Source organism: Carcharodon carcharias, chromosome 7, assembly GCF_017639515.1.
Source record: "Carcharodon carcharias isolate sCarCar2 chromosome 7, sCarCar2.pri, whole genome shotgun sequence".
NCBI lineage: Eukaryota > Metazoa > Chordata > Chondrichthyes > Lamniformes > Lamnidae > Carcharodon > Carcharodon carcharias.
The window spans coordinates 101,038,439-101,065,497 of NC_054473.1; the positions used below are offsets into that span (position 1 = coordinate 101,038,439).

The window sequence follows — 27,059 nt, forward strand, 5'->3', positions numbered from 1 at the left end:
TCCCTCTTCCCAACACTCTCTCCCACTTCCCCTCACTCACTCTCTCCCTCTTCCCTTCGCTCAGCCTCCGCTTCTTCCGCTCACTCTCTCCACCTGACCCACTCGCTCTTCCTCTTCCCCTCACTCTCTCGCTCTTCCTCTTCCCCTCTCTTTATTTCCCTCTTCCCCTCACTCTCTCTCTCCCTATTCCCCTCACACCCTCTCTCCCTCTTCCCCTCGCTCACTCTCCCTCTTCCCCACATTCACTCTCCCACTGCCCCTCACTCACTCTCTCCCTCTTCCCTTCGCTCAGCCTCCGCTTCTTCCGCTCACTCTCTCCACCTCACCCACTCGCTCTTTATCTTCCCCTCACTTTCTCGCTCTTCCTCTGCCCCTCTCTTTATTTCCCTCTTCCCCTCACTCTCTCTCTCCCTATTCCCCTCACACCCTCTCTCCCTCTTCCCCTCGCTCACTCTCCCTCTTCCCCTCACTCACTCTCCCACTTCCCCTCACTCACTCTCTCCCTCTTCCCTTCGCTCAGCCTCCGCTTCTTCTGCTCACTCTCTCCACCTCACCCACTCGCTCTTCCTCTTCCCCTCACTCTCTCGCTCTTCCTCTTCCCCTCTCTTTATTTCCCTCTTCCCGTCACTCTCTCTCTCCCTATTCCCCTCACACCCTCTCTCCCTCTTCCCCTCGCTCTTTCTCCCCCTTTTCGCCTCAATCTCTCTCTCCCTCTTCCCCTCACTCTATCGCTCTTCCTCTTCCCCTCACACTCTCGCTCTTCCTCTTTCCCTCTCTAACGTACCCTCTTCCCCTCACTCTCCCCCTCTTCCCCTCACTCTCTCTCTCCCCCTCTTCCACTCACTCTCTTTCTCCCCCTCTTCCCCACACTCTCACTCTCTCCTGCTCTTCCCCGCTCACTCTCTCTCTCTCTCCCTCTTGCCCCACACTCACACTCTCGCTCTTACCCTCACTTCCCCACTCTTCCCCTCATTCTCTCCCTCTTACATTCACTCTCGCTCTCTACCCCTCGCTCTCTCTCTCTCTTCTCCTCACTCCCGCTCACACTTTCCCCTCACTCTCTTAATCCCTCTTCCCCTCACTCTCTCTCTCTCTTCCCCACACTCCCTCTCCCTCTCCCCCTCACTCTCCCTCTCTCTTCCCCACACTCTCTCTCTCTTTCCCCTCACACTCTCTTCCCCACACTCCCGCTCCCTCTTCCCCTCACTCTCTCTCTCTCTTCCCCACACAGTCTCTCTCTCTTCCCCACACAGTCTCTCTCTCTTCCCCACACTCTCTCTCTTTCCCACACTCTCTCTCTCTTCCCCTCACACTCTCTCTCTCTTCCCCTCACACTCTCTCTCTCTTCCCCTCACACTCTCTCTCTCTTCCCCTCACACTCTCTCTCTCTTCCCCTCACACTCTCTCTCTCTCCCCCACACTCTCTCTCTCTCTTCCCCTCACACTTTCTCTCTCTTCCCCTCACACTCTCTCTCTCTTCCCCACACTCTCTCTCGCTCTTCCCCACAGTCTCTCTTCCCCTCACACCCTCTCTCTTCCCCTCACTCCCTCTCCCACTTCCCCTCACTTTCTCTCTTCGTCTCACTCTCCCTCTCTTCCCCTCACTCTTTCGCTCTCCCTCTTCCCCTCACTCTCTCGCTCTCCCTCTTCCCCTCACTCTCTCGCTCTCCCTCTTCCCCTTACTCTGTCGCTCTCCCTCTTCCCCTCACTCTCTCGCTCTCCCTCTTCCCCTCACTCTCTCGCTCTCCCTCTTCCCCTCACTCTCTTTAACCCCCTTCCGCTCACTCTCTCTCTCTCCCCCACTCGGTCTCTTCACCTCACACTCTCTCTTCCCCTCACTCCCTCTCCCTCTTCCCCTCACTCTCTCTCTCTTCCCCTCACTCTCTCTCTCTCTCTTCCAGTCACTCTCTCTCTCTTCCCCTCACTCTCTCTCCCTCTCCCTCTGCCCATCACTTTCCCTCTCTCCCTCTGCCCCTCACTCTCCCTCTCTCCCTCTGCCCCTCACTCTCCCTCTCACCCTCTGGCCCTCATTCTCCCTCTCTCCCGCTGCCCCTCACTCTCCCTCTCTCCCGCTGCCCTTCACTCTCCCTCTCCCTCTCTCCCACTGCCCCTCACTTTCCCTCTGCTCCTCACTCTCTCTCAATGTTCACCTCACTCTCTGTCTCCCTCTTCCCCTCACACTCCCCCTCTTCCCCTCACTCTCTCGCTCTCTCTCTTCCCCTCACTCTCTCACTCAACCGCTTCCCCGCACTCTCTCGGTCACCCGCTTGCCCTCACGCTCTTGCTCACCCACTTCCCCTCACTCTCTCGCTCTCCCTCTTCCCCTCACTCTCTCGCTCTCCCTCTTCCCCACACTCTCTCGCTATCCCTCTTGCCCACACTCTCTCGCTCTCCCTCTTCTTCTCATTCTCTCGATCTGACTCTTCCCCTCACTCTCTTGATCTCCCTCTTCCCCTCACTCTCTCGCTCTCCCTCTTCCCTCATTCATTCCCTCTCCCTCTTCCCCTCACTCTCTCTCTCTTCCCCACACTCTCTCTCTCTCTCTTCCCCACACTCTCTCTCTCTCTCTCTTCCCCACACTCTCTCTCTCTCTCTTCCCCACACTCTCTCTCTCTCACTTCCCATCACGCTCTCTCTCTTCCGCACACACTCTCTCTCTTCCCCACACTCTCTCTCCCTTCCCCACACTCTCTCTCCCTTCCCCTCACACTCTCTCCCTTCCCCTCACACTCTCTCCCTTCCCCTCACACTCTCTCTTCCCCTCACACTCTCTCTCTTCCCCTCACACTCTCTCTCTTCCCCTCACTCTCTCTCTCTCTCTTCCCGTCACTCTCTCTCTCTCTCTTCCCGTCACTCTCTCTCTCTCTTCCCCACACTCTCTCTCTCTCTGTCCCACACTCTCTCTCTCTCTGCCCCACACTCTCTCTCTCTCTTCCCCACACTCTCTCTCTCTCTTCCCCACACTCTCTCTCTCTCTTCCCCACACTCTCTCTCTCTCTCTTCCCTTCACACTCTCTCTCTTCCGCACAAACTCTCTATCTTCCCCACACTCACTCTCTCTTCCCCTCACACTCTCTCTCTTACCCTAACTCTCTCTCCCTCTGCCCATCACTTTCCATCTCTCCCTCTGCCCCTCACTCTCCCTCTCTCCCTCTGCCCCTCTCTCTCCCTCTTCCCTTCACTTCCCCTCATTCTCTCACCCTTCCCTTCACTCCCGCTCCCCACACCTCGCTCTCTCTCTTTCTCCTCACTCTCTCTCACTTCCCCTCTCACTCTTTTTCCCTCTTCCCCTCAGTCTCTCTCTCTCCCACTCTCGCCCCATTCTCTCTCTCTCCTCTTCCCCTCTTCTTCTTCGCCTCGCTCACTCCCCCTCTTCCCCTCGCTCACTCTCCCTCTTCCACTCGCTTACTCTCCCTCTTCCCCTCGCTCACTCTCCCTCTTCCCCTCACTCACTCTCCCTCTTCCCAACACTCACTCTCCCTCTTCCCAACACTCTCTCCCACTTCCCCTCACTCACTCTCTCCCTCTTCCCTTCGCTCAGCCTCCGCTTCTTCCGCTCACTCTCTCCACCTGACCCACTCGCTCTTCCTCTTCCCCTCACTCTCTCGCTCTTCCTCTTCCCCTCTCTTTATTTCCCTCTTCCCCTCACTCTCTCTCTCCCTATTCCCCTCACACCCTCTCTCCCTCTTCCCCTCGCTCACTCTCCCTCTTCCCCACATTCACTCTCCCACTGCCCCTCACTCACTCTCTCCCTCTTCCCTTCGCTCAGCCTCCGCTTCTTCCGCTCACTCTCTCCACCTCACCCACTCGCTCTTTATCTTCCCCTCACTTTCTCGCTCTTCCTCTGCCCCTCTCTTTATTTCCCTCTTCCCCTCACTCTCTCTCTCCCTATTCCCCTCACACCCTCTCTCCCTCTTCCCCTCGCTCACTCTCCCTCTTCCCCTCACTCACTCTCCCACTTCCCCTCACTCACTCTCCCACTTCCCCTCACTCACTCTCTCCCTCTTCCCTTCGCTCAGCCTCCGCTTCTTCTGCTCACTCTCTCCACCTCACCCACTCGCTCTTCCTCTTCCCCTCACTCTCTCGCTCTTCCTCTTCCCCTCTCTTTATTTCCCTCTTCCCGTCACTCTCTCTCTCCCTATTCCCCTCACACCCTCTCTCCCTCTTCCCCTCGCTCTTTCTCCCCCTTTTCGCCTCAATCTCTCTCTCCCTCTTCCCCTCACTCTATCGCTCTTCCTCTTCCCCTCACACTCTCGCTCTTCCTCTTTCCCTCTCTAACGTACCCTCTTCCCCTCACTCTCCCCCTCTTCCCCTCACTCTCTCTCTCCCCCTCTTCCACTCACTCTCTTTCTCCCCCTCTTCCCCACACTCTCACTCTCTCCTGCTCTTCCCCGCTCACTCTCTCTCTCTCTCCCTCTTGCCCCACACTCACACTCTCGCTCTTACCCTCACTTCCCCACTCTTCCCCTCATTCTCTCACTCTTACATTCACTCTCGCTCTCTACCCCTCGCTCTCTCTCTCTCTTCTCCTCACTCCCGCTCACACTTTCCCCTCACTCTCTTAATCCCTCTTCCCCTCACTCTCTCTCTCTCTTCCCCACACTCTCTCTCTTTCCCACACTCTCTCTCTCTTCCCCTCACACTCTCTCTCTCTTCCCCTCACACTCTCTCTCTCTTCCCCTCACACTCTCTCTCTCTTCCCCTCACACTCTCTCTCTCTTCCCCTCACACTCTCTCTCTCTTCCCCTCACACTCTCTCTCTCTTCCCCTCACACTCTCTCTCTCTTCCCCTCACACTCTCTCTCTCTTCCCCTCACACTCTCTCACTCTTCCCCTCACACTCTCTCTCTCTTCCCCTCACACTCTCTCTCTCTTCCCCACACTCTCTCTCTCTCTTCCCCACACTCTCTCTCTCTCTTCCCCACACTCTCTCTCGCTCTTCCCCACACTCTCTCTCTTCCCCTCACACCCTCTCTCTTCCCCTCACTCCCTCTCCCACTTCCCCTCACTTTCTCTCTTCGTCTCACTCTCCCTCTCTTCCCCTCACTCTCTCGATCACCCTCTTCCCCTCACTCTCTCGCTCTCCCTCTTCACCTCACTCTCTCGCTCTCCCTCTTTCCCTCACTCTTTCGCTCTCCCTCTTCCCCTCACTCTCCCTCTTCCCCTCACTCTCTCGCTCTACTTCTTCCCCTCACTCTTTCGGTCTCCCTCTTCCCCTCACTCTCTCGCTCTCCCTCTTCCCCTCACTCTCTCACTCTTCCTCTTCCCCTCACTCTCTTTATCCCCCTTCCGCTCACTCTCTCTCTCTTCCCCACTCGCTCTCTTCACCTCACACTCTCTCTTCCCCTCACTCCTCTCCCTCTTCCCCTCACTCTCTCTCTCTCCCCCTCACTCTCTCTCTCTCTCTTCCCGTCACTCTCTCTCTCTCTTCCCCACATTCTCTCTCTTCCCTACACTCTCTCTCTCTTCCCTACACTCTCTCTCTCTCTTCCCCTCACACTCTCTCTCTTCCCCTCACTCTCTCTCCCTCTGCCCATCACTTTCCCTCTCTCCCTCTGCCCCTCACTCTCCCTCTCTCCCTCTGCCCCTCACTCTCCCTCTCACCCTCTGGCCCTCACTCTCCCTCTCACCCTCTGGCCCTCATTCTCCCTCTCTCCCGCTGCCCCTCACTCTCCCTCTCTCCCGCTGCCCCTCACTCTCTGTGTCCCTCTCCCCCACTGCCCCTCACTTTCCCTCTGCCCCTCACTCTCTCAATGTTCACCTCACTCTCTGTCTCCCTCTTCCCCTCACACTCCCCCTCTTCCCCTCACTCTCTCGCTCTCCCTCTTCCCCACACTCTCTCGCTATCCCTCTTCCCCACACTCTCTCGCTCCCACTCTTCCCCTCACTCTCTCGCTCTCCCTCTTCCCCACACTCTCTCGCTCTCCCTCTTCCCCACACTCTCTTGATCTCACTCTTCCCCTCACTCTCTTGCTCTCCCTCTTCCCCTCATTCACTCCCTCTCTCTCTTCCCCTCACTCTCTCTCTCTTCCCCACACTCTCTCTCTCTTCCCCACACTCTCTCTCTCTTCCCCACACTCTCTCTCTCTTCCCCACACTCTCTCTCTCTCTTCCCCACACTCTCTCTCTCTCTTCCCCACACTCTCTCTCTCTCTTCCCCACACTCTCTCTCTCTCTTCCCTACACTCTCTCTCTCTTCCCCACACTCTCTCTCCCTCTTCCCCTCACACTCTCTCTCTTCCGCACAAACTCTCTCTCTTACACTCACTCTCTCTCTCTCTCTTCCCGTCACTCCCTCTCTCTCTCTTCCCGTCACTCTCTCTCTCTCTTCCCGTCACTCTCTCTCTCTCTACCCCACACTCTCTCTCTCTCTTCCCCACACTCTCTCTCTCTCTTCCCCACACTCTCTCTCTCTCTTCCCCTCACACTCTCTCTCTTCAGCACACACTCTCTCTCTTCCCCTCACACTCTCTCTCTTCCCCTCACTCTCTCTCCCTCTGCCCATCACTTTCCCTCTCTCCCTCTGCCCCTCACTCTCCCTCTCTCCCTCTGCCCCTCACTCTCCCTCTCACCCTCTGGCCCTCACTCTCCCTCTCACCCTCTGGCCCTCATTCTCCCTCTCTCCCGCTGCCCCTCACTCTCCCTCTCTCCCGCTGCCCCTCACTCTCTGTGTCCCTCTCCCCCACTGCCCCTCACTTTCCCTCTGCCCCTCACTCTCTCAATGTTCACCTCACTCTCTGTCTCCCTCTTCCCCTCACACTCCCCCTCTTCCCCTCACTCTCTCGCTCTCCCTCTTCCCCACACTCTCTCGCTATCCCTCTTCCCCACACTCTCTCGCTCCCACTCTTCCCCTCACTCTCTCGCTCTCCCTCTTCCCCACACTCTCTCGCTCTCCCTCTTCCCCACACTCTCTTGATCTCACTCTTCCCCTCACTCTCTTGCTCTCCCTCTTCCCCTCATTCACTCCCTCTCTCTCTTCCCCTCACTCTCTCTCTCTTCCCCACACTCTCTCTCTCTTCCCCACACTCTCTCTCTCTTCCCCACACTCTCTCTCTCTTCCCCACACTCTCTCTCTCTTCCCCACACTCTCTCTCTCTTCCCCACACTCTCTCTCTCTTCCCCACACTCTCTCTCTCTTCCCCACACTCTCTCTCTCTCTTCCCTACACTCTCTCTCTCTTCCCCACACTCTCTCTCCCTCTTCCCCTCACACTCTCTCTCTTCCGCACAAACTCTCTCTCTTACACTCACTCTCTCTCTCTCTCTTCCCGTCACTCTCTCTCTCTCTTCCCGTCACTCTCTCTCTCTCTTCCCGTCACTCTCTCTCTCTCTACCCCACACTCTCTCTCTCTCTTCCCCACACTCTCTCTCTCTCTTCCCCACACTCTCTCTCTCTCTTCCCCTCACACTCTCTCTCTTCAGCACACACTCTCTCTCTTCCCCTCACACTCTCTCTCTTCCTCTCACTCTCTCTCCCTCTCCCTCTGCCCATCACTTTCCCTCTCTCCCTCTGCCCCTCACTCTCCCTCTCTCCCTCTGCCCCTCACTCTCCCTCTCCCCCACTGCCCCTCACTCTCCCTCTCCCCCACTGCCCCTCACTCTCCCTCTGCCCCTCACTCTCTCTCAATGTTCACCTCACTCTCTGTCTCCCTCTTACCCTCACACTCCCCCCTTCCCCTCACTCTCACGCTCTTCCTCTTCCCCTCACTCTCTTTATCCCCCTTCCCCTCACACTCTCTCTCTTCCTCTCACTCTCTCTCGCTCTGCCCATCACTTTCCCTCTCTCCCTCTGCCCCTCACTCTCCCTCTCTCCCTCTACCCCTCACTCTCCCTCTCCCCCACTGCCCCTCACTCTCCCTCTGCCCCTCATCTCTCTCAATGTTCACCTCACTCTCTGTCTCCCTCTTACCCTCACACTTCCCCTCTTCCCCTCACTCTCTCGCTCTCTCTCTTCCCCTCACTCTCTCGCTCAACCGCTTCCCCGCACTCTCTCGGTCACCCGCTTCCCCGCACTCTCTCGGTCACCTGCTTCCCCTCACACTCTTGCTCACCCACTTCCCCTCACTCTCTCGCTCCCACTCTTCCCCTCACTCTCTCGCTCTCCCTCTTCCCCACACTGTCTCACTATCCCTCTTCCCCAAACTCTCTCGCTCTCCCTCTTCCCCTCACTCTCTCCATCTGACTCTTCCCCTCACTCTCTTGATCTCACTCTTCCCCTCACTCTCTCGCTCTCCCTCTTCCCCTCATTCACTCCCTCTCCCTCTTCCCCTCACTCTCTCTCTCTCTCTTCCCGTCACTCTCTCTCTCTCTTCCCCACACTCTCTCTCTCTCATCCCCACACACTCTCTCTCTCTTCCCCTCACACTCTCTCTCTTCCCCTCACACTCTCTCTCTTCCCCTAACTCTCTCTCCCTCTGCCCATCACTTTCCATCTCTGCCTCTGCCCCTCACTCTCCCTCTGCCCCTCTCTCTCCCTCTTCCCCTCACTTCCCCTCATTCTCTAACCCTTCCCTTCACTCCCGCTCCCTACCCCTCGCTCTCTCTCTCTTTCTCCTCACTCTCTCTCTCACTTCCCCTCTCACTCTTTTTCCGTCTTCCCCTCAGTCTCTCTCTCTCCCACTCTCGCCCCATTCACTCTCTCTCCTCTTCCCCTCTTCTTCTTCGCCTCGCTCACTCCCCCTCTTCCCCTCGCTCACTCTCCCTCTTCCACTCGCTCACTCTCCCTCTTCCCCTCGCTCACTCTCTCCCTCTTCCCTTCGCTCAGCCTCCGCTTCTTCCGCTCACTCTCTCCACCTGACCCACTCGCTCTTCCTCTTCCCCTCACTCTCTCGCTCTTCCTCTTCCCCTCTCTTTATTTCCCTCTTCCCCACACTCTCTCTCTCCCTATTCCCCTCACACCCTCTCTCCCTCTTCCCCTCGCTCACTCTCCCTCTTCCCCACAATCACTCTCCCTCTTCCCCACATTCACTCTCCCACTTCCCCTCACTCACTCTCTCCCTCTTCCCTTCGCTCAGCCTCTGCTTCTTCTGCTCACTCTCTCCACCTCACCCACTCGCTCTTCCTCTTCCCCTCACTCTCTCGCTCTTCCTCTGCCCCGCTCTTTATTTCCCTCTTCCCCTCACTCTCTCTCTCCCTATTCCCCTCACACCCTCTCTCCCTCTTCCCCTCGCTCACTCTCCCTCTTCCCCTCACTCACTCTCCCTCTTCCCCTCACTCACTCTCCCTCTTCCCCTCACTCACTCTCTCCCTCTTCCCTTCGCTCAGCCTCCGCTTCTTCCGCTCACTCTCTCCACCTCACCCACTCGCTCTTCCTCTTCCCCTCACTCTCTCGCTCTTCCTCTTCCCCTCTCTTTATTTCCCTCTTCCCCTCACTCTCTCTCTCCCTATTCCCCTCACACCCTCTCTCCCTCTTCCCCTCGCTCTTTCTCTCCCTTTTCGCCTCAATCTCTCTCTCCCTCTTCCCCTCACACTATCGCTCTTACTCTTCCCCTCACACTCTCGCTCTTCCTCTTTCCCTCTCTAACGTACCCTCTTCCCCTCACTCTCCCCCTCTTCCCCTCACTCTCTCTCTCCCCCTCTTCCACTCACTCTCTTTCTCCCCCTCTTCCCCACACTCTCACTCTCTCCTGCTCTTCCCCGCTCACTCTCTCTCTCTCTCTCCCTCTTGCCCCACACTCACACTCTCGCTCGTACCCTCACTTCCCCACTCTTCCCCTCATTCTCTCGCTCTTACATTCACTCTCGCTCTCAACCCCTCGCTCTCTCTCTCTCTCTTCTCCTCACTCCCGCTCACACTTTCCCCTCACTCTCTTAATCCCTCTTCCCCTCACTCTCTCTCTCTCTTCCCCACACTCCCTCTCCCTCTCCCCCTCACTCTCCCTCTCTCTTCCCCACACTCTCTCTCTCTTTCCCCTCACACTCTCTTCCCCACACGCCCGCTCCCTCTTCCCCTCACACTCTCTCTCTCTTCCCCTCACACTCTCTCTCTCTTCCCCTCACACTCTCTCTCTCTTCCCCTCACACTCTCTCTCTCTTCCCCTCACACTCTCTCTCTCTTCCCCACACTCTCTCTCGCTCTTCCCCACACTCTCTCTCGCTCTTCCCCACACTCTCTCTCGCTCTTCCCCACACTCTCTCTCTTCCCCTCACACCCTCTCTCTTACCCTCACTCCCTCTCCCACTTCCCCTCACTTTCTCTCTTCGTCTCACTCTCCCTCTCTTCCCCTCACTCTCTCGATCACCCTCTTCCCCTCACTCTCTCGCTCTCCCTCTTCCCCACACTCTCTCGCTATCCCTCTTCCCCACACTCTCTCGCTCCCACTCTTCCCCTCACTCTCTCGCTCTCCCTCTTCCCCTCACTCTCTCGCTCTCCCTCTTCCCCTTACTCTGTCGCTCTCCCTCTTCCCCTCACTCTCTCGCTCTCCCTCTTCCCCTCACTCTCTCGCTCTCCCTCTTCCCCTCACTCTCTTTATCCCCCTTCCGCTCACTCTCTCTCTCTTCCCCACTCGGTCTCTTCACCTCACACTCTCTCTTCCCCTCACTCCCTCTCCCTCTTCCCCTCACTCTCTCTCTCTTCCCCTCACTCTCTCTCTCTCTCTTCCAGTCACTCTCTCTCTCTTCCCCTCACTCTCTCTCCCTCTCCCTCTGCCCATCACTTTCCCTCTCTCCCTCTGCCCCTCACTCTCCCTCTCTCCCTCTGCCCCTCACTCTCCCTCTCACCCTCTGGCCCTCATTCTCCCTCTCTCCCGCTGCCCCTCACTCTCCCTCTCTCCCGCTGCCCTTCACTCTCCCTCTCCCTCTCTCCCACTGCCCCTCACTTTCCCTCTGCTCCTCACTCTCTCTCAATGTTCACCTCACTCTCTGTCTCCCTCTTCCCCTCACACTCCCCCTCTTCCCCTCACTCTCTCGCTCTCTCTCTTCCCCTCACTCTCTCGCTCAACCGCTTCCCCGCACTCTCTCGGTCACCCGCTTGCCCTCACGCTCTTGCTCACCCACTTCCCCTCACTCTCTCGCTCTCCCTCTTCCCCTCACTCTCTCGCTCTCCCTCTTCCCCACACTCTCTCGCTATCCCTCTTGCCCACACTCTCTCGCTCTCCCTCTTCTTCTCATTCTCTCGATCTGACTCTTCCCCTCACTCTCTTGATCTCCCTCTTCCCCTCACTCTCTCGCTCTCCCTCTTCCCCTCATTCATTCCCTCTCCCTCTTCCCCTCACTCTCTCTCTCTTCCCCACACTCTCTCTCTCTCTCTTCCCCACACTCTCTCTCTCTCTCTTCCCCACACTCTCTCTCTCTCTCTTCCCCACACTCTCTCTCTCTCTCTTCCCCACACTCTCTCTCTCTCTCTTCCCACTCTCTCTCTCTCTCTTCCCACTCTCTCTCTCTCTCTCTTCCCCACACTCTCTCTCTCTCTCTTCCCCACACTCTCTCTCTCTCTCTTCCCCACACTCTCTCTCCCTTCCCCACACTCTCTCTCCCTTCCCCTCACACACTCTCCCTTCCCCTCACACTCTCTCCCTTCCCCTCACACTCTCTCCCTTCCCCTCACACTCTCTCTTCCCCTCACACTCTCTCTCTTCCCCTCACTCTCTCTCTCTCTCTTCCCGTCACTCTCTCTCTCTCTCTTCCCGTCACTCTCTCTCTCTTCCCCACACTCTCTCTCTCTCTTCCCCACACTCTCTCTCTCTCTTCCCCACACTCTCTCTCTCTCTTCCCCACACTCTCTCTCTCTCTTCCCCACACTCTCTCTCTCTCTTCCCCACACTCTCTCTCTCTCTTCCCCACACTCTCTCTCTCTCTTCCCCACACTCTCTCTCTCTCTTCCCCACACTCTCTCTCTCTCTCTTCCCCTCACACTCTCTCTCTTCCGCACAAACTCTCTATCTTCCCCACACTCACTCTCTCTTCCCCTCACACTCTCTCTCTTCCCCTAACTCTCTCTCCCTCTGCCCATCACTTTCCATCTCTCCCTCTGCCCCTCACTCTCCCTCTCTCCCTCTGCCCCTCTCTCTCCCTCTTCCCTTCACTTCCCCTCATTCTCTCACCCTTCCCTTCACTCCCGCTCCCCACACCTCGCTCTCTCTCTTTCTCCTCACTCTCTCTCTCACTTCCCCTCTCACTCTTTTTCCCTCTTCCCCTCAGTCTCTCTCTCTCCCACTCTCGCCCCATTCTCTCTCTCTCCTCTTCCCCTCTTCTTCTTCGCCTCGCTCACTCCCCCTCTTCCCCTCGCTCACTCTCCCTCTTCCACTCGCTTACTCTCCCTCTTCCCCTCGCTCACTCTCCCTCTTCCCCTCACTCACTCTCCCTCTTCCCAACACTCACTCTCCCTCTTCCCAACACTCTCTCTCCCACTTCCCCTCACTCACTCTCTCCCTCTTCCCTTCGCTCAGCCTCCGCTTCTTCCGCTCACTCTCTCCACCTGACCCACTCGCTCTTCCTCTTCCCCTCACTCTCTCGCTCTTCCTCTTCCCCTCTCTTTATTTCCCTCTTCCCCTCACTCTCTCTCTCCCTATTCCCCTCACACCCTCTCTCCCTCTTCCCCTCGCTCACTCTCCCTCTTCCCCACATTCACTCTCCCACTTCCCCTCACTCACTCTCTCCCTCTTCCCTTCGCTCAGCCTCCGCTTCTTCCGCTCACTCTCTCCACCTCACCCACTCGCTCTTTATCTTCCCCTCACTCTCTCGCTCTTCCTCTGCCCCTCTCTTTATTTCCCTCTTCCCCTCACTCTCTCTCTCCCTATTCCCCTCACACCCTCTCTCCCTCTTCCCCTCGCTCACTCTCCCTCTTCCCCTCACTCACTCTCCCACTTCCCCTCACTCACTCTCTCCCTCTTCCCTTCGCTCAGCCTCCGCTTCTTCTGCTCACTCTCTCCACCTCACCCACTCCCTCTTCCTCTTCCCCTCACTCTCTCGCTCTTCCTCTTCCCCTCTCTTTATTTCCCTCTTCCCGTCACTCTCTCTCTCCCTATTCCCCTCACACCCTCTCTCCCTCTTCCCCTCGCTCTTTCTCCCCCTTTTCGCCTCAATCTCTCTCTCCCTCTTCCCCTCACTCTATCGCTCTTCCTCTTCCCCTCACACTCTCGCTCTTCCTCTTTCCCTCTCTAACGTACCCTCTTCCCCTCACTCTCCCCCTCTTCCCCTCACTCTCTCTCTCCCCCTCTTCCACTCACTCTCTTTCTCCCCCTCTTCCCCACACTCTCACTCTCTCCTGCTCTTCCCCGCTCACTCTCTCTCTCTCCCTCTTGCCCCACACTCACACTCTCGCTCTTACCCTCACTTCCCCACTCTTCCCCTCATTCTCTCACTCTTACATTCACTCTCGCTCTCTACCCCTCGCTCTCTCTCTCTCTTCTCCTCACTCCCGCTCACACTTTCCCCTCACTCTCTTAATCCCTCTTCCCCTCACTCTCTCTCTCTCTTCCCCACACTCCCTCTCCCTCTCCCCCTCACTCTCCCTCTCTCTTCCCCACACTCTCTCTCTCTTTCCCCTCACACTCTCTTCCCCACACTCCCGCTCCCTCTTCCCCTCACTCTCTCTCTCTCTTCCCCACACAGTCTCTCTCTCTTCCCCACACTCTCTCTCTCTCCCACACTCTCTCTCTTTCCCACACTCTCTCTCTCTTCCCCTCACACTCTCTCTCTCTTCCCCTCACACTCTCTCTCTCTTCCCCTCACACTCTCTCTCTCTTCCCCTCACACTCTCTCTCTCTTCCCCTCACACTCTCTCTCTCTTCCCCTCACACTCTCTCTCTCTTCCCCTCACACTCTCTCACTCTTCCCCTCACACTCTCTCACTCTTCCCCTCACACTCTCTCTCTCTTCCCCTCACACTCTCTCTCTCTTCCCCACACTCTCTCTCTCTCTTCCCCACACTCTCTCTCTCTCTTCCCCACACTCTCTCTCGCTCTTCCCCACACTCTCTCTCTTCCCCTCACACCCTCTCTCTTCCCCTCACTCCCTCTCCCACTTCCCCTCACTTTCTCTCTTCGTCTCACTCTCCCTCTCTTCCCCTCACTCTCTCGATCACCCTCTTCCCCTCACTCTCTCGCTCTCCCTCTTCACCTCACTCTCTCGCTCTCCCTCTTTCCCTCACTCTTTCGCTCTCCCTCTTCCCCTCACTCTCCCTCTTCCCCTCACTCTCTCGCTCTACTTCTTCCCCTCACTCTTTCGGTCTCCCTCTTCCCCTCACTCTCTCGCTCTCCCTCTTCCCCTCACTCTCTCACTCTTCCTCTTCCCCTCACTCTCTTTATCCCCCTTCCGCTCACTCTCTCTCTCTTCCCCACTCGCTCTCTTCACCTCACACTCTCTCTTCCCCTCACTCCTCTCCCTCTTCCCCTCACTCTCTCTCTCGCCCCCTCACTCTCTCTCTCTCTCTTCCCGTCACTCTCTCTCTCTCTTCCCCACATTCTCTCTCTTCCCTACACTCTCTCTCTCTTCCCTACACTCTCTCTCTCTCTTCCCCTCACACTCTCTCTCTTCCCCTCACTCTCTCTCCCTCTGCCCATCACTTTCCCTCTCTCCCTCTGCCCCTCACTCTCCCTCTCTCCCTCTGCCCCTCACTCTCCCTCTCACCCTCTGGCCCTCACTCTCCCTCTCACCCTCTGGCCCTCATTCTCCCTCTCTCCCGCTGCCCCTCACTCTCCCTCTCTCCCGCTGCCCCTCACTCTCTGTGTCCCTCTCCCCCACTGCCCCTCACTCTCCCTCTGCCCCTCACTCTCTCAATGTTCACCTCACTCTCTGTCTCCCTCTTCCCCTCACACTCCCCCTCTTCCCCTCACTCTCTCGCTCTCCCTCTTCCCCACACTCTCTCGCTATCCCTCTTCCCCACACTCTCTCGCTCCCACTCTTCCCCTCACTCTCTCGCTCTCCCTCTTCCCCACACTCTCTCGCTCTCCCTCTTCCCCACACTCTCTTGATCTCACTCTTCCCCTCACTCTCTTGCTCTCCCTCTTCCCCTCATTCACTCCCTCTCTCTCTTCCCCACACTCTCTCTCTCTTCCCCACACTCTCTCTCTCTTCCCCACACTCTCTCTCTCTTCCCCACACTCTCTCTCTCTTCCCCACACTCTCTCTCTCTTCCCCACACTCTCTCTCTCTCTTCCCCACACTCTCTCTCTCTCTTCCCCACACTCTCTCTCTCTCTTCCCTACACTCTCTCTCTCTTCCCCACACTCTCTCTCCCTCTTCCCCTCACACTCTCTCTCTTCCGCACAAACTCTCTCTCTTACACTCACTCTCTCTCTCTCTCTTCCCGTCACTCTCTCTCTCTCTCTTCCCGTCACTCTCTCTCTCTCTTCCCGTCACTCTCTCTCTCTCTACCCCACACTCTCTCTCTCTCTTCCCCACACTCTCTCTCTCTCTTCCCCACACTCTCTCTCTCTCTTCCCCTCACACTCTCTCTCTTCAGCACACACTCTCTCTCTTCCCCTCACACTCTCTCTCTTCCTCTCACTCTCTCTCCCTCTCCCTCTGCCCATCACTTTCCCTCTCTCCCTCTGCCCCTCACTCTCCCTCTCTCCCTCTGCCCCTCACTCTCCCTCTCCCCCACTGCCCCTCACTCTCCCTCTCCCCCACTGCCCCTCACTCTCCCTCTGCCCCTCACTCTCTCTCAATGTTCACCTCACTCTCTGTCTCCCTCTTACCCTCACACTCCCCCCTTCCCCTCACTCTCACGCTCTCCCTCTTCCCCTCACTCTCTTTATCCCCCTTCCCCTCACACTCTCTCTCTTCCTCTCACTCTCTCTCGCTCTGCCCATCACTTTCCCTCTCTCCCTCTGCCCCTCACTCTCCCTCTCTCCCTCTACCCCTCACTCTCCCTCTCCCCCACTGCCCCTCACTCTCCCTCTGCCCCTCATCTCTCTAAATGTTCAGCTCACTCTCTGTCTCCCTCTTACCCTCACACTTCCCCTCTTCCCCTCACTCTCTCGCTCTCTCTCTTCCCCTCACTCTCTCGCTCAACCGCTTCCCCGCACTCTCTCGGTCACCCGCTTCCCCGCACTCTCTCGGTCACCCGCTTCCCCTCACACTCTTGCTCACCCACTTCCCCTCACTCTCTCGCTCCCACTCTTCTCCTCACTCTCTCGCTCTCCCTCTTCCCCACACTGTCTCACTATCCCTCTTCCCCAAACTCTCTCGCTCTCCCTCTTCCCCTCACTCTCTCCATCTGACTCTTCCCCTCACTCTCTTGATCTCACTCTTCCCCTCACTCTCTCGCTCTCCCTCTTCCCCTCATTCACTCCCTCTCCCTCTTCCCCTCACTCTCTCTCTCTCTCTTCCCGTCACTCTCTCTCTCTCTTCCCCACACTCTCTCTCTCTCATCCCCACACACTCTCTCTCTCTTCCCCTCACACTCTCTCTCTTCCCCTCACACTCTCTCTCTTCCCCTAACTCTCTCTCCCTCTGCCCATCACTTTCCATCTCTGCCTCTGCCCCTCACTCTCCCTCTGCCCCTCTCTCTCCCTCTTCCCCTCACTTCCCCTCATTCTCTAACCCTTCCCTTCACTCCCGCTCCCTACCCCTCGCTCTCTCTCTCTTTCTCCTCACTCTCTCTCTCACTTCCCCTCTCACTCTTTTTCCGTCTTCCCCTCAGTCTCTCTCTCTCCCACTCTCGCCCCATTCTCTCTCTCTCCTCTTCCCCTCTTCTTCTTCGCCTCGCTCACTCCCCCTCTTCCCCTCGCTCACTCTCCCTCTTCCACTCGCTCACTCTCCCTCTTCCCCTCGCTCACTCTCTCCCTCTTCCCTTCGCTCAGCCTCCGCTTCTTCCGCTCACTCTCTCCACCTGACCCACTCGCTCTTCCTCTTCCCCTCACTCTCTCGCTCTTCCTCTTCCCCTCTCTTTATTTCCCTCTTCCCCACACTCTCTCTCTCCCTATTCCCCTCACACCCTCTCTCCCTCTTCCCCTCGCTCACTCTCCCTCTTCCCCACATTCACTCTCCCTCTTCCCCACATTCACTCTCCCACTTCCCCTCACTCACTCTCTCCCTCTTCCCTTCGCTCAGCCTCTGCTTCTTCTGCTCACTCTCTCCACCTCACCCACTCGCTCTTCCTCTTCCCCTCACTCTCTCGCTCTTCCTCTGCCCCTCTCTTTATTTCCCTCTTCCCGTCACTCTCTCTCTCCCTATTCCCCTCACACCCTCTCTCCCTCTTCCCCTCGCTCACTCTCCCTCTTCCCCTCACTCACTCTCCCTCTTCCCCTCACTCACTCTCCCACTTCCCCTCACTCACGCTCTCCCTCTTCCCTTCGCTCAGCCTCCGCTTCTTCCGCTCACTCTCTCCACCTCACCCACTCGCTCTTCCTCTTCCCCTCACTCTCTCGCTCTTCCTCTTCCCCTCTCTTTATTTCCCTCTTCCCCTCACTCTCTCTCTCCCTATTCCCCTCACACCCTCTCTCCCTCTTCCCCTCGCTCTTTCTCTCCCTTTTCGCCTCAATCTCTCTCTCCCTCTTCCCCTCACTCTATCGCTCTTACTCTTCCCCTCACACTCTCGCTCTTCCTCTTTCCCTCTCTAACGTACCCTCTTCCCCTCACTCTCCCCCTCTTCCCCTCACTCTCTCTCTCCCCCTCTTCCACTCACTCTCTTTCTCCCCCTCTTCCCCACACTCTCACTCTCTCCTGCTCTTCCCCGCTCACTCTCTCTCTCTCTCTCCCTCTTGCCCCACACTCACACTCTCGCTCGTACCCTCACTTCCCCACTCTTCCCCTCATTCTCTCGCTCTTACATTCACTCTCGCTCTCTACCCCTCGCTCTCTCTCTCTCTCTTCTCCTCACTCCCGCTCACACTTTCCCCTCACTCTCTTAATCCCTCTTCCCCTCACTCTCTCTCTCTCTTCCCCACACTCCCTCTCCCTCTCCCCCTCACTCTCCCTCTCTCTTCCCCACACTCTCTCTCTCTTTCCCCTCACACTCTCTTCCCCACACGCCCGCTCCCTCTTCCCCTCACACTCTCTCTCTCTTCCCCTCACACTCTCTCTCTCTTCCCCTCACACTCTCTCTCTCTTCCCCTCACACTCTCTCTCTCTTCCCCTCACACTCTCTCTCTCTTCCCCACACTCTCTCTCGCTCTTCCCCACACTCTCTCTCGCTCTTCCCCACACTCTCTCTCGCTCTTCCCCACACTCTCTCTCTTCCCCTCACACCCTCTCTCTTACCCTCACTCCCTCTCCCACTTCCCCTCACTTTCTCTCTTCGTCTCACTCTCCCTCTCTTCCCCTCACTCTCTCGATCACCCTCTTCCCCTCACTCTCTCGCTCTCCCTCTTCCCCACACTCTCTCGCTATCCCTCTTCCCCACACTCTCTCGCTCCCACTCTTCCCCTCACTCTCTCGCTCTCCCTCTTCCCCTCACTCTCTCGCTCTCCCTCTTCCCCTTACTCTGTCGCTCTCCCTCTTCCCCTCACTCTCTCGCTCTCCCTCTTCCCCTCACTCTCTCGCTCTCCCTCTTCCCCTCACTCTCTTTATCCCCCTTCCGCTCACTCTCTCTCTCTTCCCCACTCGGTCTCTTCACCTCACACTCTCTCTTCCCCTCACTCCCTCTCCCTCTTCCCCTCACTCTCTCTCTCTTCCCCTCACTCTCTCTCTCTCTTCCAGTCACTCTCTCTCTCTTCCCCTCACTCTCTCTCCCTCTCCCTCTGCCCATCACTTTCCCTCTCTCCCTCTGCCCCTCACTCTCCCTCTCTCCCTCTGCCCCTCACTCTCCCTCTCACCCTCTGGCCCTCATTCTCCCTCTCTCCCGCTGCCCCTCACTCTCCCTCTCTCCCGCTGCCCTTCACTCTCCCTCTCCCTCTCTCCCACTGCCCCTCACTTTCCCTCTGCTCCTCACTCTCTCTCAATGTTCACCTCACTCTCTGTCTCCCTCTTCCCCTCACACTCCCCCTCTTCCCCTCACTCTCTCGCTCTCTCTCTTCCCCTCACTCTCTCGCTCAACCGCTTCCCCGCACTCTCTCGGTCACCCGCTTGCCCTCACGCTCTTGCTCACCCACTTCCCCTCACTCTCTCGCTCTCCCTCTTCCCCTCACTCTCTCGCTCTCCCTCTTCCCCACACTCTCTCGCTATCCCTCTTGCCCACACTCTCTCGCTCTCCCTCTTCTTCTCATTCTCTCGATCTGACTCTTCCCCTCACTCTCTTGATCTCCCTCTTCCCCTCACTCTCTCGCTCTCCCTCTTCCCCTCATTCATTCCCTCTCCCTCTTCCCCTCACTCTCTCTCTCTTCCCCACACTCTCTCTCTCTCTCTTCCCCACACTCTCTCTCTCTCTCTTCCCCACACTCTCTCTCTCTCTCTTCCCCACACTCTCTCTCTCTCTCTCTTCCCCACACTCTCTCTCTCTCTCTTCCCCACACTCTCTCTCTCTCTCTTCCCCACACTCTCTCTCCCTTCCCCACACTCTCTCTCCCTTCCCCTCACACACTCTCCCTTCCCCTCACACTCTCTCCCTTCCCCTCACACTCTCTCTTCCCCTCACACTCTCTCTCTTCCCCTCACTCTCTCTCTCTCTCTTCCCGTCACTCTCTCTCTCTCTCTTCCCGTCACTCTCTCTCTCTCTCTTCCCGTCACTCTCTCTCTCTTCCCCACACTCTCTCTCTCTCTTCCCCACACTCTCTCTCTCTCTTCCCCACACTCTCTCTCTCTCTTCCCCACACTCTCTCTCTCTCTTCCCCACACTCTCTCTCTCTCTTCCCCACACTCTCTCTCTCTCTTCCCCACACTCTCTCTCTCTCTCTTCCCCTCACACTCTCTCTCTCTTCCGCACAAACTCTCTATCTTCCCCACACTCACTCTCTCTTCCCCTCACACTCTCTCTCTTTCCCTAACTCTCTCTCCCTCTGCCCATCACTTTCCATCTCTCCCTCTGCCCCTCACTCTCCCTCTCTCCCTCTGCCCCTCTCTCTCCCTCTTCCCTTCACTTCCCCTCATTCTCTCACCCTTCCCTTCACTCCCGCTCCCCACACCTCGCTCTCTCTCTTTCTCCTCACTCTCTCTCTCACTTCCCCTCTCACTCTTTTTCCCTCTTCCCCTCAGTCTCTCTCTCTCCCACTCTCGCCCCATTCTCTCTCTCTCCTCTTCCCCTCTTCTTCTTCGCCTCGCTCACTCCCCCTCTTCCCCTCGCTCACTCTCCCTCTTCCACTCGCTTACTCTCCCTCTTCCCCTCGCTCACTCTCCCTCTTCCCCTCACTCACTCTCCCTCTTCCCAACACTCACTCTCCCTCTTCCCAACACTCTCTCTCCCACTTCCCCTCACTCACTCTCTCCCTCTTCCCTTCGCTCAGCCTCCGCTTCTTCCGCTCACTCTCTCCACCTGACCCACTCGCTCTTCCTCTTCCCCTCACTCTCTCGCTCTTCCTCTTCCCCTCTCTTTATTTCCCTCTTCCCCTCACTCTCTCTCTCCCTATTCCCCTCACACCCTCTCTCCCTCTTCCCCTCGCTCACTCTCCCTCTTCCCCACATTCACTCTCCCACTTCCCCTCACTCACTCTCTCCCTCTTCCCTTCGCTCAGCCTCCGCTTCTTCCGCTCACTCTCTCCACCTCACCCACTCGCTCTTTATCTTCCCCTCACTCTCTCGCTCTTCCTCTGCCCCTCTCTTTATTTCCCTCTTCCCCTCACTCTCTCTCTCCCTATTCCCCTCACACCCTCTCTCCCTCTTCCCCTCGCTCACTCTCCCTCTTCCCCTCACTCACTCTCCCACTTCCCCTCACTCACTCTCTCCCTCTTCCCTTCGCTCAGCCTCCGCTTCTTCTGCTCACTCTCTCCACCTCACCCACTCCCTCTTCCTCTTCCCCTCACTCTCTCGCTCTTCCTCTTCCCCTCTCTTTATTTCCCTCTTCCCGTCACTCTCTCTCTCCCTATTCCCCTCACACCCTCTCTCCCTCTTCCCCTCGCTCTTTCTCCCCCTTTTCGCCTCAATCTCTCTCTCCCTCTTCCCCTCACTCTATCGCTCTTCCTCTTCCCCTCACACTCTCGCTCTTCCTCTTTCCCTCTCTAACGTACCCTCTTCCCCTCACTCTCCCCCTCTTCCCCTCACTCTCTCTCTCCCCCTCTTCCACTCACTCTCTTTCTCCCCCTCTTCCCCACACTCTCACTCTCTCCTGCTCTTCCCCGCTCACTCTCTCTCTCTCTCCCTCTTGCCCCACACTCACACTCTCGCTCTTACCCTCACTTCCCCACTCTTCCCCTCATTCTCTCACTCTTACATTCACTCTCGCTCTCTACCCCTCGCTCTCTCTCTCTCTTCTCCTCACTCCCGCTCACACTTTCCCCTCACTCTCTTAATCCCTCTTCCCCTCACTCTCTCTCTCTCTTCCCCACACTCCCTCTCCCTCTCCCCCTCACTCTCCCTCTCTCTTCCCCACACTCTCTCTCTCTTTCCCCTCACACTCTCTTCCCCACACTCCCGCTCCCTCTTCCCCTCACTCTCTCTCTCTCTTCCCCACACAGTCTCTCTCTCTTTCCCACACTCTCTCTCTCTTCCCCTCACACTCTCTCTCTCTTCCCCTCACACTCTCTCTCTCTTCCCCTCACACTCTCTCTCTCTTCCCCTCACACTCTCTCTCTCTTCCCCTCACACTCTCTCTCTCTTCCCCTCACACTCTCTCTCTCTTCCCCTCACACTCTCTCTCTCTTCCCCTCACACTCTCTCTCTCTTCCCCTCACACTCTCTCTCTCTTCCCCTCACACTCTCTCTCTCTTCCCCTCACACTCTCTCACTCTTCCCCTCACACTCTCTCTCTCTTCCCCTCACACTCTCTCTCTCTTCCCCACACTCTCTCTCTCTCTTCCCCACACTCTCTCTCTCTCTCTTCCCCACACTCTCTCTCGCTCTTCCCCACACTCTCTCTCTTCCCCTCACACCCTCTCTCTTCCCCTCACTCCCTCTCCCACTTCCCCTCACTTTCTCTCTTCGTCTCACTCTCCCTCTCTTCCCCTCACTCTCTCGAACACCCTCTTCCCCTCACTCTCTCGCTCTCCCTCTTCACCTCACTCTCTCGCTCTCCCTCTTTCCCTCACTCTTTCGCTCTCCCTCTTCCCCTCACTCTCCCTCTTCCCCTCACTCTCTCGCTCTACTTCTTCCCCTCACTCTTTCGGTCTCCCTCTTCCCCTCACTCTCTCGCTCTCCCTCTTCCCCTCACTCTCTCACTCTTCCTCTTCCCCTCACTCTCTTTATCCCCCTTCCGCTCACTCTCTCTCTCTTCCCCACTCGCTCTCTTCACCTCACACTCTCTCTTCCCCTCACTCCTCTCCCTCTTCCCCTCACTCTCTCTCTCTCCCCCTCACTCTCTCTCTCTCTCTTCCCGTCACTCTCTCTCTCTCTTCCCCACATTCTCTCTCTTCCCTACACTCTCTCTCTCTTCCCTACACTCTCTCTCTCTCTTCCCCTCACACTCTCTCTCTTCCCCTCACTCTCTCTCCCTCTGCCCATCACTTTCCCTCTCTCCCTCTGCCCCTCACTCTCCCTCTCTCCCTCTGCCCCTCACTCTCCCTCTCACCCTCTGGCCCTCACTCTCCCTCTCACCCTCTGGCCCTCATTCTCCCTCTCTCCCGCTGCCCCTCACTCTCCCTCTCTCCCGCTGCCCCTCACTCTCTGTGTCCCTCTCCCCCACTGCCCCTCACTTTCCCTCTGCCCCTCACTCTCTCAATGTTCACCTCACTCTCTGTCTCCCTCTTCCCCTCACACTCCCCCTCTTCCCCTCACTCTCTCGCTCTCCCTCTTCCCCACACTCTCTCGCTATCCCTCTTCCCCACACTCTCTCGCTCCCACTCTTCCCCTCACTCTCTCGCTCTCCCTCTTCCCCACACTCTCTCGCTCTCCCTCTTCCCCACACTCTCTTGATCTCACTCTTCCCCTCACTCTCTTGCTCTCCCTCTTCCCCTCATTCACTCCCTCTCTCTCTTCCCCTCACTCTCTCTCTCTTCCCCACACTCTCTCTCTCTTCCCCACACTCTCTCTCTCTTCCCCACACTCTCTCTCTCTTCCCCACACTCTCTCTCTCTTCCCCACACTCTCTCTCTCTTCCCCACACTCTCTCTCTCTTCCCCACACTCTCTCTCTCTTCCCCACACTCTCTCTCTCTCTTCCCTACACTCTCTCTCTCTTCCCCACACTCTCTCTCACTCTTCCCCTCACACTCTCTCTCTTCCGCACAAACTCTCTCTCTTACACTCACTCTCTCTCTCTCTCTTCCCGTCACTCTCTCTCTCTCTTCCCGTCACTCTCTCTCTCTCTTCCCGTCACTCTCTCTCTCTCTACCCCACACTCTCTCTCTCTCTTCCCCACACTCTCTCTCTCTCTTCCCCACACTCTCTCTCTCTCTTCCCCTCACACTCTCTCTCTTCAGCACACACTCTCTCTCTTCCCCTCACACTCTCTCTCTTCCTCTCACTCTCTCTCCCTCTCCCTCTGCCCATCACTTTCCCTCTCTCCCTCTGCCCCTCACTCTCCCTCTCTCCCTCTGCCCCTCACTCTCCCTCTCCCCCACTGCCCCTCACTCTCCCTCTCCCCCACTGCCCCTCACTCTCCCTCTGCCCCTCACTCTCTCTCAATGTTCACCTCACTCTCTGTCTCCCTCTTACCCTCACACTCCCCCCTTCCCCTCACTCTCACGCTCTCCCTCTTCCCCTCACTCTCTTTATCCCCCTTCCCCTCACACTCTCTCTCTTCCTCTCACTCTCTCTCGCTCTGCCCATCACTTTCCCTCTCTCCCTCTGCCCCTCACTCTCCCTCTCTCCCTCTACCCCTCACTCTCCCTCTCCCCCACTGCCCCTCACTCTCCCTCTGCCCCTCATCTCTCTCAATGTTCAGCTCACTCTCTGTCTCCCTCTTACCCTCACACTTCCCCTCACTCTCTCGCTCTCTCTCTTCCCCTCACTCTCTCGCTCAACCGCTTCCCCGCACTCTCTCGGTCACCCGCTTCCCCGCACTCTCTCGGTCACCCGCTTCCCCTCACACTCTTGCTCACCCACTTCCCCTCACTCTCTCGCTCCCACTCTTCCCCTCACTCTCTCGCTCTCCCTCTTCCCCACACTGTCTCACTATCCCTCTTCCCCAAACTCTCTCGCTCTCCCTCTTCCCCTCACTCTCTCCATCTGACTCTTCCCCTCACTCTCTTGATCTCACTCTTCCCCTCACTCTCTCGCTCTCCCTCTTCCCCTCATTCACTCCCTCTCCCTCTTCCCCTCACTCTCTCTCTCTCTCTTCCCGTCACTCTCTCTCTCTCTTCCCCACACTCTCTCTCTCTCATCCCCACACACTCTCTCTCTCTTCCCCTCACACTCTCTCTCTTCCCCTCACACTCTCTCTCTTCCCCTAACTCTCTCTCCCTCTGCCCATCACTTTCCATCTCTGCCTCTGCCCCTCACTCTCCCTCTGCCCCTCTCTCTCCCTCTTCCCCTCACTTCCCCTCATTCTCTAACCCTTCCCTTCACTCCCGCTCCCTACCCCTCGCTCTCTCTCTCTTTCTCCTCACTCTCTCTCTCACTTCCCCTCTCACTCTTTTTCCGTCTTCCCCTCAGTCTCTCTCTCTCCCACTCTCGCCCCATTCTCTCTCTCTCCTCTTCCCCTCTTCTTCTTCGCCTCGCTCACTCCCCCTCTTCCCCTCGCTCACTCTCCCTCTTCCACTCGCTCACTCTCCCTCTTCCCCTCGCTCACTCTCTCCCTCTTCCCTTCGCTCAGCCTCCGCTTCTTCCGCTCACTCTCTCCACCTGACCCACTCGCTCTTCCTCTTCCCCTCACTCTCTCGCTCTTCCTCTTCCCCTCTCTTTATTTCCCTCTTCCCCACACTCTCTCTCTCCCTATTCCCCTCACACCCTCTCTCCCTCTTCCCCTCGCTCACTCTCCCTCTTCTCCACATTCACTCTCCCTCTTCCCCACATTCACTCTCCCACTTCCCCTCACTCACTCTCTCCCTCTTCCCTTCGCTCAGCCTCTGCTTCTTCTGCTCACTCTCTCCACCTCACCCACTCGCTCTTCCTCTTCCCCTCACTCTCTCGCTCTTCCTCTGCCCCTCTCTTTATTTCCCTCTTCCCGTCACTCTCTCTCTCCCTATTCCCCTCACACCCTCTCTCCCTCTTCCCCTCGCTCACTCTCCCTCTTCCCCTCACTCACTCTCCCTCTTCCCCTCACTCACTCTCCCACTTCCCCTCACTCACTCTCTCCCTCTTCCCTTCGCTCAGCCTCCGCTTCTTCCGCTCACTCTCTCCACCTTACCCACTCGCTCTTCCTCTTCCCCTCACTCTCTCGCTCTTCCTCTTCCCCTCTCTTTATTTCCCTCTTCCCCTCACTCTCTCTCTCCCTATTCCCCTCACACCCTCTCTCCCTCTTCCCCTCGCTCTTTCTCTCCCTTTTCGCCTCAATCTCTCTCTCCCTCTTCCCCTCACTCTATCGCTCTTACTCTTCCCCTCACACTCTCGCTCTTCCTCTTTCCCTCTCTAACGTACCCTCTTCCCCTCACTCTCCCCCTCTTCCCCTCACTCTCTATCCCCCTCTTCCACTCACTCTCTTTCTCCCCCTCTTCCCCACACTCTCACTCTCTCCTGCTCTTCCCCGCTCACTCTCTCTCTCTCTCTCCCTCTTGCCCCACACTCACACTCTCGCTCGTACCCTCACTTCCCCACTCTTCCCCTCATTCTCTCGCTCTTACATTCACTCTCGCTCTCAACCCCTCGCTCTCTCTCTCTCTCTTCTCCTCACTCCCGCTCACACTTTCCCCTCACTCTCTTAATCCCTCTTCCCCTCACTCTCTCTCTCTCTTCCCCACACTCCCTCTCCCTCTCCCCCTCACTCTCCCTCTCTCTTCCCCACACTCTCTCTCTCTTTCCCCTCACACTCTCTTCCCCACACGCCCGCTCCCTCTTCCCCTCACACTCTCTCTCTCTTCCCCTCACACTCTCTCTCTCTTCCCCTCACACTCTCTCTCTCTTCCCCTCACACTCTCTCTCTCTTCCCCTCACACTCTCTCTCTCTTCCCCTCACACTCTCTCTCTCTTCCCCACACTCTCTCTCGCTCTTCCCCACACTCTCTCTCGCTCTTCCCCACACTCTCTCTCGCTCTTCCCCACACTCTCTCTCTTCCCCTCACACCCTCTCTCTTACCCTCACTCCCTCTCCCACTTCCCCTCACTTTCTCTCTTCGTCTCACTCTCCCTCTCTTCCCCTCACTCTCTCGATCACCCTCTTCCCCTCACTCTCTCGCTCTCCCTCTTCCCCACACTCTCTCGCTATCCCTCTTCCCCACACTCTCTCGCTCCCACTCTTCCCCTCACTCTCTCGCTCTCCCTCTTCCCCTCACTCTCTCGCTCTCCCTCTTCCCCTTACTCTGTCGCTCTCCCTCTTCCCCTCACTCTCTCGCTCTCCCTCTTCCCCTCACTCTCTCGCTCTCCCTCTTCCCCTCACTCTCTTTATCCCCCTTCCGCTCACTCTCTCTCTCTTCCCCACTCGGTCTCTTCACCTCACACTCTCTCTTCCCCTCACTCCCTCTCCCTCTTCCCCTCACTCTCTCTCTCTTCCCCTCACTCTCTCTCTCTCTCTTCCAGTCACTCTCTCTCTCTTCCCCTCACTCTCTCTCCCTCTCCCTCTGCCCATCACTTTCCCTCTCTCCCTCTGCCCCTCACTCTCCCTCTCTCCCTCTGCCCCTCACTCTCCCTCTCACCCTCTGGCCCTCATTCTCCCTCTCTCCCGCTGCCCCTCACTCTCCCTCTCTCCCGCTGCCCTTCACTCTCCCTCTCCCTCTCTCCCACTGCCCCTCACTTTCCCTCTGCTCCTCACTCTCTCTCAATGTTCACCTCACTCTCTGTCTCCCTCTTCCCCTCACACTCTCTCTCTTCCCCTCACTCTCTCGCTCAACCGCTTCCCCGCACTCTCTCGGTCACCCGCTTGCCCTCACGCTCTTGCTCACCCACTTCCCCTCACTCTCTCGCTCTCCCTCTTCCCCTCACTCTCTCGCTCTCCCTCTTCCCCACACTCTCTCGCTATCCCTCTTGCCCACACTCTCTCGCTCTCCCTCTTCTTCTCATTCTCTCGATCTGACTCTTCCCCTCACTCTCTTGATCTCCCTCTTCCCCTCACTCTCTCGCT

General features: G+C 57.4%; 1 protein-coding gene across 1 annotated transcript in view; it reads right to left on the reverse strand.

Annotated features, from left to right (window-relative positions):
- nr2c2 (nuclear receptor subfamily 2, group C, member 2) overlaps positions 1–27,059 on the reverse strand; it is a 347,317-nt gene that overhangs the window by 172,571 nt on the left and 147,687 nt on the right. The window lies entirely within an intron of this gene.